Source organism: Lactuca saligna, chromosome 4 (genome assembly GCF_052625555.1).
Source record: "Lactuca saligna cultivar CGN05327 chromosome 4, ASM5262555v1, whole genome shotgun sequence".
In the NCBI taxonomy this organism is placed as follows: Eukaryota; Viridiplantae; Streptophyta; class Magnoliopsida; order Asterales; family Asteraceae; genus Lactuca; species Lactuca saligna.
In genome coordinates, this window is record NC_136420.1 from 130,086,025 (window position 1) to 130,105,068 (window position 19,044).

Here is a 19,044-nt window from a genome sequence, read left to right on the forward strand (position 1 = left end):
GTATATATGAGTTATATAAACCTGAAAATTTTTGTATTCTCAAAGTTTATACAAATCAATTTTGTAAAATCTACTTAACAAAGGTCCTTCATTAGCTAAAGCATGAAAGTTAAGCTGGTTCTATAGGTCTTTGTTGATATAAGTAGATGTATATGATTGAAATTTAGTATTTGGATATTAGAACAATAAAATCAACATATATTGTAATGAGTTAATATATTGGATATGAGTCCTTCATTAAATAATTGTTGTGTTCTATATTAGCATGTTTAAATCCTTGAATAATTAGGTTATTCTTAATGTCCATAGTCATTCATAGTTGTGGGAGAATCTATGAGGTAAGACTAATATCAGTGGATTGTTTGATTTTTATGGAGATGAAAATAGCAAGAGCTGCTACCAAATTTGTAGGTACTTGATTAGGAGAATAAGTACTAGACCTAACTCGCATCAAAATCACTTTATGGATCGTAGTCAAGAGTGATGTTTTAATCAAGGTTGTATCTTTGTATTCTTAGACCCGAGATACATATTTGGGACTTGAAGTGTAGGAATTATTGTGCTTTGATATGGTTTAATGTTGTTCCATAAAAGGCAATCATAAGGGCCATCATTGGGTATGACATGAACTATATTTATAGGCGTATGTAGTTAAAATGGGGTTTTTTCTCTTATTCATTGATAGTTAGACATATAAGGCCTTACTCAAAGTTGAATACTAAATGAGATTAATCACGATCCATATCTCATGTTTAACATGATGTCCGAGATAAAGGAATAATCGATACCATACCTTTAGTAACAATTGTAGCTTAGAGCTCCTAGAATTGGATGTTGATGAGATAGAACCCTTCATATGTTATTAGGGGCAATAGGCCATTACTAGATGCCAGCTACTGTCTATGTCAGTCTATAATCAATCTTGTGCAACTGGTAGATTTTTGAATCAATATGCTAAAGAATAATTATGGAGTGATATTGCAAATAATATATGAACCTATAGAGTCACACCTATATCAAGTTGGCACATTTTGTATATTTATTATCAATATGATTATTAATAAATAATATCAATTATTGTAATTTAATTAGGGGATAATTATTGTTTTATGAAAATAATAATTATAAGAGAGTATAACTAGTTATTATTTAATATGGTATGAACTAATAAGTCATGCACAACCTTTTGGACTGGTTGGATTTTTTCGTCTTTTACCTAAAGGAAAAGTTATATTTTATAAACTTAGAGTTTATAAAAATTAAAGAATCCATCCTCTTTTTAGAGGCATGGCCAAAATTAATAAAGTAATATGGTGGTTGCTTTTCAACCTCCATGCCTTGTCTCACCATGCTTCTAAAGGCTATAAATACTTTAGAGTATTTTATTATAAGGTTCTTACTTTGCATCGGGTATATAAAGGATGTTTCTTGCATGTTTTTTGGCTAGTTTTGGTCTTAATCCTTCTATTAAAGCTTATAGCCAAAATTTCTCTAGATCTTCCTCCTCCTCCTCCTCCTTTTCTCTCTCTCTCTCTCTCTCTCTCAGTTAGTTTGGTGGTTTAAAGCTTGCTTGAGTTGTCTCCTTTAGTGCTTATTTGAGTTAAGGACTAAAAGTCTTAAGAAACTCAAGAATAAAAGAAGGAACTAGCATTCCAAGTGTCTTAATCTTGATGGTGAATACCCATAGAGAAATCACATTCTTTGATTTTTTTTTTCTATCTTCATGTGTGTTCAAAGGCCTTAAAGGTTCTCATTCTAAAAACTATATGGTTAGTTTTATTTCATTCAAACCTCTATAAATGGATCCTTGATGGTTTGGTTTTGTTATAAACTAAAAATAAACATATTATTTTTAATATCTTCCATTGCCAGGTTTTGTGAAAAACAAGCTTATTTTTAAAAACTTCCATTGTCGTTTTTTGTGTAAAAATAAACTCGTTCAGCACCTGAGGTGGTCAATGGTATGTTTTCCTTATTTATTCTATTTTGATGTCCTTATTTATGTTTATGTTTTATCTGATTATATATAGGGACCTTCTTGGTCAATGGTATGACTGCTCATGTTCTGCTCGATTCGAGTGATACTCGATCCTTTGTATCTCTTGCACTTGTAACATCCATGAAAATCATGCCAAATTTAAACTTTTTAAGACATTTCAAAACCAATGATTATTACAAAACTTATTTTCAAAATAGTATAATATCAAAGTATCCCATAATCAAATCATAAAATCATGAAATATGAGGAGTTATACAATTATGCCTTCGCCTTCCTGCGATCATCAGAAGTACCTGAAACAATAATCGATAAATGTAAGCTCTACGGCTTAGTAAGTTACCCGCAAAATACCAACGCCATAAAGTATATCAATAACATGTAAGCAAACAACATGCATAATGAGCCTTCAGCCTGACTGGACTGCCCCGCAGGACTTCAACCTATCCAGACCGCTCGTTAGGCCATCGGCTTGACTGAACCTCGTTGCAGGGCCTTCAGTTTATCCGAACCACCCTGGGTATGTTGGCCTTTAGCACAAAGCAGGACCTCCTCAACCCAACCCCCAATCAAACAAACATATGCACATAAATATCGTACGCTAGCATATATAAGAGTCAAACCGATTAACAGATCACCAATCATAGCAACATCATATAACCAGGATACAGACTTAATCGGTCACTAACATAGCATCATCCTATATACCTGGATAGTGACCTAACTAGGTCACTAAGCATATCATCATCCTAACTACCAAGATGTAAATCAATAAGCATATCATAAAATAACCCTGATACAAATCCGTAAAGGGCAGACATTGGTGCCTTCGACCTTATTAGTATAGTGAGGACAACTCATCTCACAAGTAGCTCAAAGTGATAAAGTCAAACTCCACCAAATGCAGCTCCATGTCCAACACCTACACCCACCGATGATCGTTTTCCATAAATTCCCAAATTACCAAAATGTCCCCCAGAAATCAAACTTGGTCAAGCCTTGGTCATAGTCAAAGTCAACGGTCAAGGTCAACCATCCATGTTGACTCAACGAGTTACAACTCGTCGAGTGCAGCTCACTAACTCGTTGAGTCCTTCCAAAACCCGAGAAGTCATGAAAACCCTAACTGACTCATCGAGTCGTGTTACTGAATCGCCGAGTCCACTTAGAAGCTAAACAACGGGAAAACCCTTCCTAACTCGTCGAGTTGGCTTATCTAAGTCGTAGACTTCATCTAGTCCATTTCTTTTCCAGATGATTTTAAGCTACTCCAAAGCTCCACTTGGTAGATCTAGCCTCCTAAGGCCTAGTTACCACGTAAAGTTGCAAACTTTACGTGCATGCAAGGCCTTAAGAGTGAAAACTAGGCTAAAGAAGAAGTTTAAGGCAAGGTGAAAGCCATAGCTTTACAAAGACTAGAACTTTGTGACAATAAGGGGCTAAAGGAGTCCAATTCTGAAGTTGCAACTGTTGGGTTATGAGCATTCTAACACTCCTAAGTGTACATGCAACCCTAAATACCTTGGATCTATGTTTTCTCTATTATACATGCAAATATGAACATCCAAGGTATTATCCTAATCTAGCATACAAAATAATGGATATAACAAGATAGAATACATACCTCTTTGGTAGTGCTTGTCTTCATGAAGCTTGAGTGCTTAGTGCCCCAAGTGTGACACCTCAAATGGTTCACACAACACCATAAGCACTTGGAATAACTTAGAGAGAAATTAGAACACTTCATGAAATCGTGTAGCCCTCATACATACACATAGTGTTAGTCACGATTTCTTGAGCCATGGGTTTCTTTTATATGGTGGCTATTAGGGTTACACCATGTAACTCATGACTTTACCCATTCCTTATGCTCCATGGATTTTAACCTCCATGGAGTATCCATGGGTCACCCCATGGACTTAGTCCAACATAAGGAATCTTGGATCACAAGCCCACATATATAAGAATGAATGATTTACACAATCAACCCATATATTTAATTAGTCTTCTTTTGATCACTTAATTAATTCTAGATTAATTCTTGATCAATACTAATTAAATAATCTCATTATTCTTATTATTAATATACTAGAACTTATAATATATTAATAACCGTAAGTGTCTTATTTCTCTCATTATAGTCTATCCAAGTGCATGATGCCATGCAACCCAAATGGACCATGCCGGGTCGGGTCAAGTCTTACCAATTATAGTTATGGACTTAGACATTAATCCAACAGTCTCCCACTTGGATAAGTCTAAAACTATTATTGCGTATGACTTCAGGAACCAACTAGCAATCGTAGCTCTCAAAAGCTTCTGTCGAACTCTGACCTTGTAGATGAACTCTGATCTTTGTCAACGACTTGTCCATTAGATAAGGGATCATATATTCCTCCATTCTAGATATCATATGGACTGAGACATGGATTATAATCATTCTCTCTATCCATTTGTTGTTTCCCAATTTCCGATTTATGACGACTGACTAATTGAACAAATCAAATCAGTCCTAGCCCGGCCGAGCACTTCCATTTGTCATCATCAAATCATCGAGGGGCCCACAGATATCGCTTTCATCCCGAAGGTAAAAGGAATGGATAAACTTCGACTCATATGGCTTGTTCTACTACTTGTTGAATCATACACAAAGACACGTTTTATAACATTGAGTTACCAATGCATTTCGTGTAATCAATGTACTATCAACTCATAGTAACAACTCATATCTCTAGGTTTGAAGAATATAAGATATTATCGTCTCATGATCACTCGTGATAAAATCCATGAAGTGATTCCAATGAGCGCGGGTTGAATCCAATACTCAGAACTTATGAGCACTCATGAGTGTTGTAGCCCTTTGTCCAACAACTTAGACCTCTACAAGCCAACCCATGACAGTCTTAATTCATATCTACTTCCAACATATGACCGACTATGGATGGTTTGAATAACTTAGTCATTCCGGAAGAATAACCTAGTTTATTCGGGAAGTCAAAACATGCAAAGTGAAACACAATAATAATTGAATCCAATATGGTCTCAGAACTTATGAATATAAATAAAACACTTTTTATTTATCACCATATGATTACACATTATTCATTGTATATTGTTTCAGCTATCAACTTTATTCTTGAATTTAAAACAATAGTTGTCCCATGCTCCAAGCATGCACACTATGTTTTCTAAACACTAGTCATGCCATACACCAAGTATGCATAATATGTTTGTCTATGATATTTATTTTGTGAACTAGATCAAATGAACATAACTTCAATGATTCTCTTTTCACACTCCCAAATCCTTACTGCAAATGCAAGAATTCCAAATTCATGTCATTTACTGAAATCTGTTAGATTCTAAACTTATATGCATCGATCCTCTTGTAATGATTATGCACAAAGTCAGAAAGACTTAACAACAATCATTACAGAGCATCCCAAAGGAGATCAAGTCCTTGGAACCATCCTTCTTGCATTAAGTTTCCTTAATCTTACACAGATTGAAAATTCTAACTTTGAAACATTTCCGAATTCATTTTGACTATCACTTCTGAACAAGAGTTGCCTCCTTACAGATTATGTCAATATGGTCCTTCCAGAATTATCACTATACTTCCAATTGTCCTTGAGAAACCAGTCTTTGGTAAACCTTAGATTGTCCTCGACAATTGTTTAATCCTTTTTAGTCATATTCAGTTCTAAACATTTCCCTTCTTAATGCCCCGGGCATTTGGAAATTTTTAGAAAGGATGAATATAGCACATGTAATCGATCCTATATCCGAAGCATATGGGACACGATTGATGATGTCTCACATAAAGACTAAACCAGTCTTTTGCTATAACATTTCCATTTCAATTTGCCAAGTTCTCATAATTCAGATTATGAAAAGGGATGCCGTAATCATAATCGAATTTAAGAACGCAAATAATGGACCCATATACAGAATTTCCTTATGTTGAGCCATTCCAACATGAAATTCATATATATCCTTGACTAAATGATTAAAACCTCACGATCTAAGCTTATAGATTTGAGATGAAGTATAATTTCCTCTCCCTTAATTATAGCAAAACAACTTTTTCCCAATCGAAACCTTTTGTTTTTCTATAATTAACATTGCTAACTTGCAATACTTATCATAATTATCATGCTCCCACTAACATGATGATTATTAGCATAACACTTATGCTCCCACTAGCTTTGACATATACTCGGAAAGCTTGATTTCTAGAAATCAATACTTTATTGACTTTGTTACCAAAGTTCAGATTTCTGATACTAGATTGTTTTGATAAGACTTTATCAAAAACATACACCTTCCCTTAGATAGCTCATGGGTGTGTCAAAACAATTTTAAGAACTATGAAAAGGGATGTCGTAATCATAGTCTTGATCGTTTTGACCTTTGTCATTTCTCACAAGTCCAAGTTAGTGTGCCGGTAAACCACACACGCTCCACTAACGACTTTGAGAATGCAAATATCACAATTGCTATCTAGCTAAAATCTACTTAGTGGAAGTGTTTCCTCACCATCATTTTCATGAATCAGAGAGAAACCTTATGACACTTAGATTTATTGGTGTATGAGTTCCTACCCATATGAATTTGTCAAAACCATAATCACAAGACAAGGATAATGACAAATCCAAAACCATATGGATTGAACTCAATCTTAACTTCTTGCCACCTGGCAGCACAAGGGCCTACCATTGCTTCCAAGTTGTTGTGCAACACATTGAGAACTCTAAGAACTCATATGTGAAGCCAACTTTAACTAGAATGGGCACAGAATATGTCAACACGATAGGTTATAAACCTCAAGTCGTGTGCTAGTGAAGAACTTCAGGTTTCATTCTTGATTAGTTCTTGAGACTTTCAAGACCTTTAAGACTCCCACTGTCCTCTTGACCTATAAGACTCCCTTGTCAAACATCCAAGAGATAGTGTGGATTCTAATCAAGACAAACACTTCACACAATTGGACGAAGTTGGTCTTTGTTTTATCCAAAACATCACAACTTACCAATTTCAAATGTACAAGAGTAGAAAACTTTTACTCTTACATTTGTCAAGTGTTTTAAACCTTCTTTAAGACATGTCACTAATCTTGGAGTATGACTCTAAGACTTGTATTGGAACGAAGTATGACTCATCTTCTTGATTTAACCATTTCAACAATTCAAGATCCCTTCTTCTTAGTCATAAAAATGAACTAAGACTTCCTTAGAGAACTAATTTTGATATGGTTTCTTAATCATTAAGATGATCACAAAACTGATACTAAAGTACTCTCCTATCTTTTCAGATTTGAGAAACTTTTATCCTTCTGCCTAATTTGATTCTTCTTATTCGCTCTGCCTTACATTGGAACATTTTCCAATGTCTCAGAGTTACACTTAAGCTTGTAAGTATAATCATATTTACTGAGCTTTAGTAAACTATGACGAATAGCCTTATTTCTTTTGTGGTGGACTTAATCAGTGCACATGACTATGTACTCGATCCCTTAGTCCATTACTTGACTCACACATCCATGTGAATAAGTAATTAGTCTTAATCTTTCAATACTTGAAAGTTCTCATTCATCATGCTATACAACTTGCATGATTCCAAGTCCCGGTCCAATTGAGACTTGGGTGATGAGAATGTTTCCTTTATTTGATAAATTTAGACATTACCACAAATGAAAGAATCAATTTCATACTTCCACTCTTGCTATTCATGGAATCATATAAGCAACAATTTTTCCTCAAATGCCATTGTAAGGATATTTTAAAATAAATAAAATCAAAATTTTTTCCTTTTATTTTAAAACTATGCGGAAAAACTTATCCTTACAATCCATATGAAAACTTGTTGTTATCTATTCCTAAGCAATATCTCATAACTCCTAAGAAGTAGCTCAAGAATCCGATTTTTCAAACTACGCGATAGAAATCCATCTATGCGATCAGATTCAGCATATTCTTTCTTTAAGTTCCTTTACTTTTCTTTGATTCTTAAAACATTACCATGTGACCCAGTCACAACATGTATCAGGAATCTCATAATAGAAACTTAACAGAGTTAGATTTGTGGACTTTTACCTGAAGTAGAGTCAATCTTATTGACTTTAACACCCTTAGGTAAATTTGGCAGCTTCGCAAATAATGACCCTTACTTTGGCAATATAAACATGTGGACCCTTTGATAATGGTACACGAGACTATCACAGACTTAGACTTTTCTCTTTACCATTTGGTCAACCGAGTTGACTATGGCCGATCCCTTTCCATTGGGAAGAGAATGCTTTTTTCTGTATTTCCAGTGTCACCATTGTCAATGTCCATAAAGTTTCAGGAAGTTGATCTTAACAATAGATGAGATCATTAAGGGTCTTGTCATAGTCTATTTCATAGGTGTCCCAAAGGAACTCACTATGTAACTTAGAAAGTGATTGAACCACCAACTTTCTCAAGACATTGACACCCAACTCTCCCGGCTTGTCAATATGTGACTACATCTCCAAGATTTGATCACACCTAGACCTTGTCTTGCCAATAGGGTTCGAGTGACCTTAAATTTTTCAAGAACTTGTGGGTTAGGGAGAATAATTGGAAGAGAAGAGAGAAGTATGATATCCATGGGACATCATCTTCATTTAGGAAAGCTTGTTTCAAGAGATTTGGGAAGATCATAAATGTCTAATCCAGACATGTTATGGGAGATATTCAAGATAGTTGATCTTTGAGTCCTTAATATGACACCCAATATGAAAATATTAAGGCTAGGACCCAACAAACTATTTTATAACTTAGAAGAGGTATGCCGTAATCCAAGCTATAAAACAATTTGAAGGTAGGTGAATGACGATTCACCAATTTCCACCAAGATAAACGAAATGTATTATTAGGTTTTAATTGGTTTTGAAACTCCTAGATCTTTTGAGATTCATTGAACTGTTCAATGGCATGTTTCAATCTCGAGTGTGCCCTTCAGGTTTTGTGACTGGGATGCCGAGGATCACAAAACAAGGTGTGAAGTAACCATGCAAATTACTGGGTACCCTTAAGTGTTTATCCCTCAATTGATGTGCCGGTTAACCACACACGCTCCATCGATACTATGATAAACATTAAGTTACCCTTTGCCTACCTTGTTAAATACGAGTTAGTGTGCCGGTTAACCACACGCGCTCCACTAACCAACTCAAACAAAGTGCAAAGTGTAATTTCGTGGATTAGCACCTTATTCACATTTTTCTAAGTAATTAAGATTGGGTATTATTAAAAGTTTAGTTACTTAGTATTTATCATTAATACTTTTAATGAAGGGAGAATTATAGTCATGTCAAACCCGTTCGGCTAACGACCCTCCACCAGTCAAGCGAGCGGTGGGTGAGAGTGAACACCCATTAAGTTGCCATTTTATAGGCAACAACCTTATACCCACCTTATAGACCGGCTTCGTGAATGAGGCGTACTAGCGGTAAGACCGACTTTACTCTTATACATATAAATATTATTAACTTATAATATTATAAAGTATAAGGGTTGAATTTTAACTTTTAAAATTCTAAGGGCTAACTTGGAATTAAAGTATTCATAAGAGAAAACTTTACAAATTCCAAAATTTGAGGGCAAGTTTTGAAACTATTCAAAACTAATTAATTCCATAACTTATGTATTTAAAGTAGTTTTAATCCAAAAACTCTTCAAGTTCCATAACTTGTGGACAAATTATGGAAGACTTTAAACTAATAAGGAATTAATCTTTTCTTTATTTTATAACTTATGGAATTAATTAAGGTTACATATTTTATTTATTTATTTATTAATGAAGTGACTCTTGAACCTCCATAACTTAAGGACAAGACTCTTCATCTTTTTTGTAACCTTTGCCAACTTTATGAGTTTTATGAGTTTTTAATGTGACTCTTCATGTAACTTAAGAATAAGTTACACAAACACATTTTATACTCAACTCTTAGATTAATTTGGATTGAAAACAACTTTTTCACTAAACTTTTCTATTAATCTAAGCAACTCATAAGAACAAGATAATTCAAATCAATTTTTTTTTTCATGTAATTAGTCTAACCTTTAAACTAATACAAAACATGAATCTATTGACAATTATCTTGAAAATGGATTAGCATGAACATTACCATATTTAAAAACAAGTTTATAAGTTCAAAACAACTTAGGGTAATGTTCCTAGTCCATTTCTAGCCAAAAACCTCGAAGATATGATGTCTGGGGTCCAACTCGTCGAGTGCATGAACACAACTCGGCGAGTTGGATGCATTTTGCCTTGGACTCGTCGAGTCCCTTCATGGACTCGGCGAGTCAGCTGGGCTGACAGCATCAAAACTCGATTTTTCAGCTTCTATTGCAGGTATAACAAGAAAACAAGCCTAGTCTCTGATACCACTGTTGGGTTATGAGCATTCTAACACTCCTAAGTGTACATGCAACCCTAAATACCTTGGATCTATGTTTTCTCTATTATACATGCAAATATGAACATCCAAGGTATTATCCTAATCTAGCATACAAAATAATGGATATAACAAGATAGAATACATACCTCTTTGGTAGTGCTTGTCTTCATGAAGCTTGAGTGCTTAGTGCCCCAAGTGTGACACCTCAAATGGTTCACACAACACCATAAGCACTTGGAATAACTTAGAGAGAAATTAGAACACTTCATGAAATCGTGTAGCCCTCATACATACACATAGTGTTAGTCACGATTTCTTGAGCCATGGGTTTCTTTTATATGGTGGCTATTAGGGTTACACCATGTAACTCATGACTTTACCCATTCCTTATGCTCCATGGATTTTAACCTCCATGGAGTATCCATGGGTCACCCCATGGACTTAGTCCAACATAAGGAATCTTGGATCACAAGCCCACATATATAAGAATGAATGATTTACACAATCAACCCATATATTTAATTAGTCTTCTTTTGATCACTTAATTAATTCTAGATTAATTCTTGATCAATACTAATTAAATAATCTCATTATTCTTATTATTAATATACTAGAACTTATAATATATTAATAACCGTAAGTGTCTTATTTCTCTCATTATAGTCTATCCAAGTGCATGATGCCATGCAACCCAAATGGACCATGCCGGGTCGGGTCAAGTCTTACCAATTATAGTTATGGACTTAGACATTAATCCAACAGCAACCTCAGATCTGGCCCCAAATCCGAAAGTACTACAACAATACACTAGAAATGGTTCTAAATCCATGCATGAAGAGATCTAGGCTAAGGGAAAGCCAAGGTAACGACTTGTTACCTTCAAAGTAATGCTAAGATGGAGTATAATTCAGATCCATAATTTCTTCTTGCTCCAAGCTCCTTGGGCTTCAAGCTCTTCTCACCAAATTCCACCTTCCAAGCTTAATAACACACAAATATGGAGAGTAAATACGATTTAGGGTTTCTGAGCTCAAGGGGGGATGTAAGGGAGGCTAATGACCCTTTAAATAGGGTGCAAAACCCTGGAAATTAGGGTTTCATCCTCCAGCTCCAACTCATCGAGTTGGTCACTTAAGACACGCGGCCAAGTTCGTTCCTACTCCATGAGTCAGGGCATCCAACACGTCGAGTAGACCTTTCAAAATGAATATAAGGTTGTAAATTTTAAACTGAAAGTCGGGGTGTTACAATTCTCCCCCACTTGAACTAGACTTCATCCTCGTAGTCTGCTGCGGTGAACTGCTCTGGTTAATGCTCCTGCATCTCGGCCTCCGACTCCCAAGTCCACTCAGATCCGCTCTGGTGATCCCATTGTACCTTTACCAAAGGTACTTCCTTGTTTCGTAGAACCTTCAATTTCCTCTCAAGAACGGCCACTGGCCTCTCTACGTAATTCAGGCGCTCGTTGACTTGTATATCATCCAAGGACACCATTACCTCCTCATCTAATATGCACTTTCATAACTGTAACACATGGAAAGTTTTGTGGAACTGAATAAGCTCCTCTGGTAGTTCTAGTCTATACGCCACCTTGCTAACCCTGGCAATGATCCTGAACGGCTCGATGTATCGGGGACCCAATTTCCCCCTCTTCCTAAGTCTTGCAGCTTATTATTGTATCTTTATCCAAGATTTCTCTAAGATTACTATACCATTGACCCATTTGACGAAGAAGAATGTTACTTTTTAGTGGGAGCCAAATCAATGGTTAGCTGTTGAGACGTTGATACAAAGATTACACAAAACCCCAATTCTTACTCTTCCCGAAGGTATGTATGAGTTTGTAGTTTATTGTGATGCATCTATATCGGGTTTGGGCGATGTACTCATGCAGAGAGGACATGTGATTGCTTACACTTCGAGGCAACTGAAGCCTCATGAGGTGAATTACCTTATGCACGATTTGGAGTTGGGGGTTGTCGTTTTTGCCTTAAAGATTTAGAGGTACTATTTGTATGGGGTTAGTTGTACTATCTACCTTCACCATAAGAGCCTGAGATACTGATGGATAAGCAAATTTTGAACATGAGGCAACAGAGATGGTTGGCTATGATGAAGGATTATCTTGGAAAGGCTAATGTTGTGGTTGACGCCCTGATTCGCAAGGCAGTGAGCGCACCTATTGAAGATATATTTCTGAGGATGGTTATTGTTTCTCCTATTTTAGACATGATCAAGAAGGCTCAGGTGGAATGATTGAAGAAGGAAAATTGGAAGGCCGGGTGAATTAGGGGTCAGATTCCATTGTTTATCCAAGATGATCGGGTTTGATGACGCGGTGTGGTAAGGTTTGTGTCCCTAATATTGGGGTTAGGCAGAAAGTGCTAGAAGAGACTTATAAGTTGAAGTTTTGGATCCACCTAGAGCCAAAAAGATGTATATGGATTTAAAGTTGAATTATTGGTGGCCTTGTATGAAGAGGGAGATAACATGGTTTGTGGAACAGTGCTTGACTTTTCGGAAAGCCAATGCCGAACATCACAGACCGCACAATAAGATGTAGACATTGCCCATTCCCATGTGGAAATGGGAAGAGATCACCATTGGATTTCATCACAAAATTGCCCAGGATGGCATGTGGTGTTGATTGAATTTTGGTCATTATGGATAGGTTGACCAAGAGTGCTCATTTTATACTGATTGCTAAGAGTATATCTGCTGAGAAGCTGGATGACTATTACATTCGAGAGGTGGTGGTTCGGCACATGGTGCCAGTTTCGGTGGTTTTAGTTCGAGACATTTGTTTCACCTCCAGGTTTTAGAGGAAGTTTTATGAGGAGTTGGGTACTCAACTGCATTTAAGTACATCATACCACCCCCATACCGATGGACAAAACAATCATGCAATTCAGATGCTCGAATATATCCTCAGGGCGTGTGTGTTAGATTTTGGCGGGAGTTAGGATACTTATCTTCCACTTTCCGAGTTCTCCTACAAAAACAGTTATCATGTCAGTATTGATTAGCCATCTTTCAAGATGATGTATGAAAAGAGGTGTAGGACCCCGGTTTATTGGGGTGAGGTTGGCCATCAAGTCATGGGGAGTACTAAAGTAGTGCTTAATACCACTGAGTTGATATTGTAGGTGCGTAATAGGTTGCAAATCACGCAAATTCGACAGAAGAGTTATGCACACCATCTTCAAGCGGACTTTAAGTTCCAGGTGGGGGATTTTGTGCTTCTGAAGGTGTTACCTTGGAAATGTGTCATCCGGTTTCGAAAGCGGAGAACGATAGGCACCTGATTTATCGATCGTGTTAGGATTATCGCCTGGGTAGGCCAGGTTGCATACTGGCTGGATATGCTTGATGAGTTCAGTCAGACCCATAACACTTTCAATGTCTCTCAATTATGAAAGTGTTTGGTTGATGATTCTGCGGTGATTAATTTGGATGACATTCAGGTCGATGAGTGTCTGAACTATGAAGAGAGATTGACTATGATTCTTGGCAGAAAGACAAATACTCTGTGCAACAAAGTGGTAAACCCGGTGAAGGTGCAATGGTAGCACCGAAAAAGGGCTCTGAGTGGACACGGGATCCTGAGGACGGGATAATGGAGCATTACCCAGAGTTGTTTGTAGCAGCGACTTCGAGGAAGAAGTCTGATTCAAGTGGGGAGAGTTGTAACACCCGTGTTCCCAGGTATTTTCAGTTTTGGCTTAAAATATAAAATGTTTAAAATTTTGGTCCTTACACGGGGCGTATCCCATGAGTACGTTGAGCGTAATTCATTTAACGGTGGTGGGGTTCTTTTGAGTACGTTGGCCATACACAAGAAGTATGTAAGGCATCCTCAAGCTGATCCCAAACCCTAATTTTTAGGGTTTGGAGCCTATTTAAAGGAACTTAAGTCCTTGAGACCTCCCTTCTTTTCATCCTCCACTCCCTCATTCTCTATTTTCATAACCCTAACCCTTGAAAGCTTGTTTTGGACCTATAGAGTGTTCTTGGTGCATTGTGGAAGTAGAAGAAGTTCACCATTGAGGATTGTTGGGTTTCGAGCTTGTAGATTTAGAGCTTCCTTTTCATTTTCCAATTTCTTGAGGTATAAATCTCACACCTTTATGTTTCTGTGGTTTAGATCTAGGATAGGGTTTAATTTTGCATAAATTTTGGTCCCATGGTTTGGTTCTTGCAAGTAAAAGCTACACTAGGCTTAAGTTTGTCACTTTATTTTGTTACTAGACATTTTGTGTCATAAAAATGAATTCTTTGTTGCTATTTCTTACTCATACAAGAGTTTGAGGCTATTAAAGAGTTTTATGGAATTAGGGTTTGGTTTGGGGCTCTATTAAGCCATGAAAAAGCTTATAGTTAAAGACTTTATCGGTTAAGACCTTCCCAAGATTGAGATTTGCGAGTTAGTCATTTTGTCTTTAGATATTAAGAGTTTAAAAGTGGATTTTGGCATCAGGGGGGTTACGAATGGGGTAACCCTAGCGTACACAACGCGTAGCAGGTTTTACCCGTTTTCTTTTATGTGGTAACCCAATACACAAGACATAATGGAGGAGTACGCATGGGGTACTCCCCGAAGTGTATTTTGGGTCATTTTGGGCCTAGGGCCATGCTTAGTTGTGTCTAGTTTGCAAAGGGTAGAATGGTCTTTTACCCTTAGTAAGAGAGATTATGTTTTGGACCTTGGTTATGGGTTATTACCCTAATCATTAATTAGGGTGGGTTTTGGATGTGTTTAATGTGAGGAGCCTTTATAGCACCAAGCACGTCTGTGATACAGTTATCTTTAGATTCTGGTGAGTAATATCAATGTTCTCGTGGGTCGAAGGCGTCAATTTCATCCCACTGGATTGTATATGTAGGATGCTAGTTGTCTTTGTGACTCTTGCATGTTAGTATGATTGGGTTGAAATACACCCCAGGGTTGGGCCCATGAGTATATGATGCTTTAACAGAAACCCCAGGGTTAGGCCCATTATTGTATATTGGGTTGGAATATACCCTATAATTGGCCCAAACTATATGTATGGTATGTGGTACTTTAGGGAACTCATTAAGCTTTGTGCTTACAGTTTATGTGTACGGTTTCAGGTACTTCCTGTTTGAAAGGGAAGGGCCCGACATGATGGTACAACATCCCCCTCACAATTCCATACTTGTGATTATTTTTATTCTGATGACTTGGATATGTTGTATAGAAATTGACTTTGAGACATATAATATATGGAATTAATGATTTTAAAATGAAAATTTTATCATTGCTTTTGGGTTGTTATAGAAGCATGGCTTGGGATGACAAGTTTGGCTCATGGCACTCCACCAGGGATGACACAACAACCATATTATCCATGCCATAACCATATCATGCCCACTCTGCCTTATATCACTCCCTCACACCTAGGGGTGATAATTGTTGACATGACACGACAAAAATACACAACACAAAACGAAATTATGACGAAAATCAAATTCGAATTCATGTTTATGTCAAGTGTAAAAAACATGATGTCATGTCGTGTTTAAAATTCAACACGAAATTGATACGATTTAATATTATTTGTCATGTTTTTTGTGTTATGACTGATTAAATATTACTTAAATAAGCTAATTGTTATATTATGTTATATTTTTGGTGTCGTGCCATGTTTGTTGTTTTTTAATTGGTTCGTTTTCGTGTTAGTTAAAAAAACACGACATCATGTTGTGTTGTGTTCATATTACATAAAACATTGCTGTGTCGTGTAGTGTTAGACAAAAACACCACATGATATCCGATTTGCCACTCATACCTCGTTAAATAAACAAACTATAAATCATGTCATAAATAAAATAGATTTTTTATATTATAATTTAAAGAAAAACTTCATCAAAAACTCTATTTTTAGGGATGTTCTTTGATGAAAATACATATAACCTACCACAAATATTAGAAAAAACTTAAAGATAAAAACTTGTAATTAACAAGTTTCATTTTTAATATTTGACTTAAAAAAATCTCCGATATCCATTTTGATTTTCAAGAGTTTTTGATCAAAAATTTGAAAAACTATAAAAAAAAAAACCTTACATATTGATCTCAAAATCAATTTACCCATATTATTTTTGTTTATTCAATTAACTCCTTAAAAACCGATAATTGTATTCAATTTGACATTTTTAACCGGTCAACAAGTCATCTAACTTTTAAAAGTTATATTTTGACCCAAATTTCAAATTTTATTATAGATTTGGTCCAAAATTTACCCTTTTGGCTCAAGTTTTAAAATTTTGTTATGAATTCATCACAACTATAGTTGTTTTACAACTTTTATTCTCAAAATTTTGTTTTGAATACGTTTTTCCTTTATAAAATTAGATTTATACAAAAAATAATATTTTTTGTAACATACACGTTTTGTTATCGTGTTATGTAATTATTAAATGTGAACAATATTGAGTGTTGAGTTCTAACAAATAGTTTTTACTAGAAATGAAGTAAAACAATATTTAGAATCACTCAGAAAAATATTAGAAATCTTATGGGATTCCAATTAAAAGTCAAATAGTGAAATTTTAGCAAAAATATAAAATTTGAAATAAGTAAAATTTTATTATTTAATGTTGTAGTGAATCTCGTTAGAAATATTTAGGCGAAAATTCCGTCGAAATCCGAGTTATAACGAAGAAGTTATGACCAATCGAAGATACATGACAAAACCGGCGAAAACTATTTCGCGTAAAAAGTGAATTTTCGATAAACTACTTTGTAGAACTCGTGAAATTAATGAACTTTCATATAAAAAAAAACTTTTGAATCTGACTTCGTATGACGAAGTTATGATTTTTCTAAGTTTCGGAATAGCGGTAGACAGCTAAAAACTTAAAATAAAGATCGAGTGATATTTAACCAACACAACCTAAACGAGAATCGAAGGTCTCGTCAATAGTAGAACAATAGTAAAAATTCTGACGAAAACGGATGTCGGGTGAAGAAGTTATGAATTTTTAATGGATTTACGAGTCCCGGTCTGTTAAAATAATAATATAAAAATAAATTCAAAATTAGCAGACGAAGTTTATACGAAAGTTGTAGAATATATTACTGCCTACGTGTGCATATAAACAACGTAAAACACGGAGCCCGTATGCGAAAGTTATGGATTTTAGAAGATTTGGGTGCAATTTCCGAGAATTATAGTGTCACCCGGTATAGGCCATGTCACCGCGTCCGGAATCCACCACGTATCCGACGTCATCGAATCATCGTGCCGCGTGTCCGAGCCGGAGAGGAGTCCGAAGCGTGTCCAGTAGGCGTCCGACGCATGCCCCCCTTGCGTGTCCGAAGCTCATACCTGCCACCTACTGCCTTCGCATGTGCGACGCGTGTTGCATTCGAGCCCCTCGCTGGCACCGCCTCTTCTCGGCTGACCTTCGGACCTCACCCCTATAAATAGGACACCTGCGAGATCTCCCGGGTAAAATTGGATTTTTGCTATTTTTTACCTAAAAATCAATATTTTTACTATTTTGACTTCCCCCGAAGCCTCGGTATCAATTTTAGCACCCGAAACACATCCTAGAGTGCCCGAGAAATTTATCTTTTTGGTTTGAAGCTCAACCTTCGTAGAGGCCGGTTTTCAACGACGAAACTCTATTATTGGAACGAAGTGCTACACAAATTACTATTTTAACCCCTGGGTATTTCAATGTGAGTTTCAATATATAGGAACAATTGTGTGTTATGTGTTATATGTGCTATGTGCTTTTTCCGTGTTATCATATCGTGTTGTTATTTCATGCTATATTTGTAGCAAAGTTATACCTTTGACCATGTGATCAGTGAAAGGACTTAGATTCACGGTGGTACTGGTATGTAGCCTTTGGCCATGTAGAACATGTCTCGTAAGAGAATGACTTCTATTCTATGGCACTGGCAGAAGGTTAGAAAGGACTGGTATGTAGCCTCTGACCATGTAGAGCATGACTTCGTAAGAGAATGACCTCTATTTTATGGTATTGGCAAATGGTTAGATAGGGCTATAAGCCTGAAATCTACCAAAATGTTAATCAGAAATTATATGTCTTCTGTGCCATTTGGGCCAAAGCTTTATTGATGCATATCAAGTATTGAAATCGTTATTTCTCATTGATCGTAAATCTTTGAATCAAATCTTGAGTTGATATTGAAAGCCTAACATATGATACACATATGTTATTGTTGTTCTTGTTCCTCTTTACTTCTATCATATTGGTATATATAAGGCATAAGATTATATTTTATCTATTTATTGAATTCACTAAGCGTTATCGCTTATCCCTCTCAATGTTTAACAATTGCAGGTAATGAGTATCCAGTATAGCTTTATACTGCTGAAAGATTTAGAATAGTTAATACTATTTCTCTATATTTAATGTTCATGTATGTATATGAATAGAAGATTCCTGGGTAGATATGTAATTTAATAAAACCTTAGTTGGTTTGTATCTAATATTTTGTAATCACTTTATCAATATAAAATATTGTTTTATAAATATGCATGTAGCATGTTTTGAGGAAGTAACTTAAGAGTAATGTTGGAATCGTATGAAAGTTTGGGTCTTTTAAAAATACAAAAGT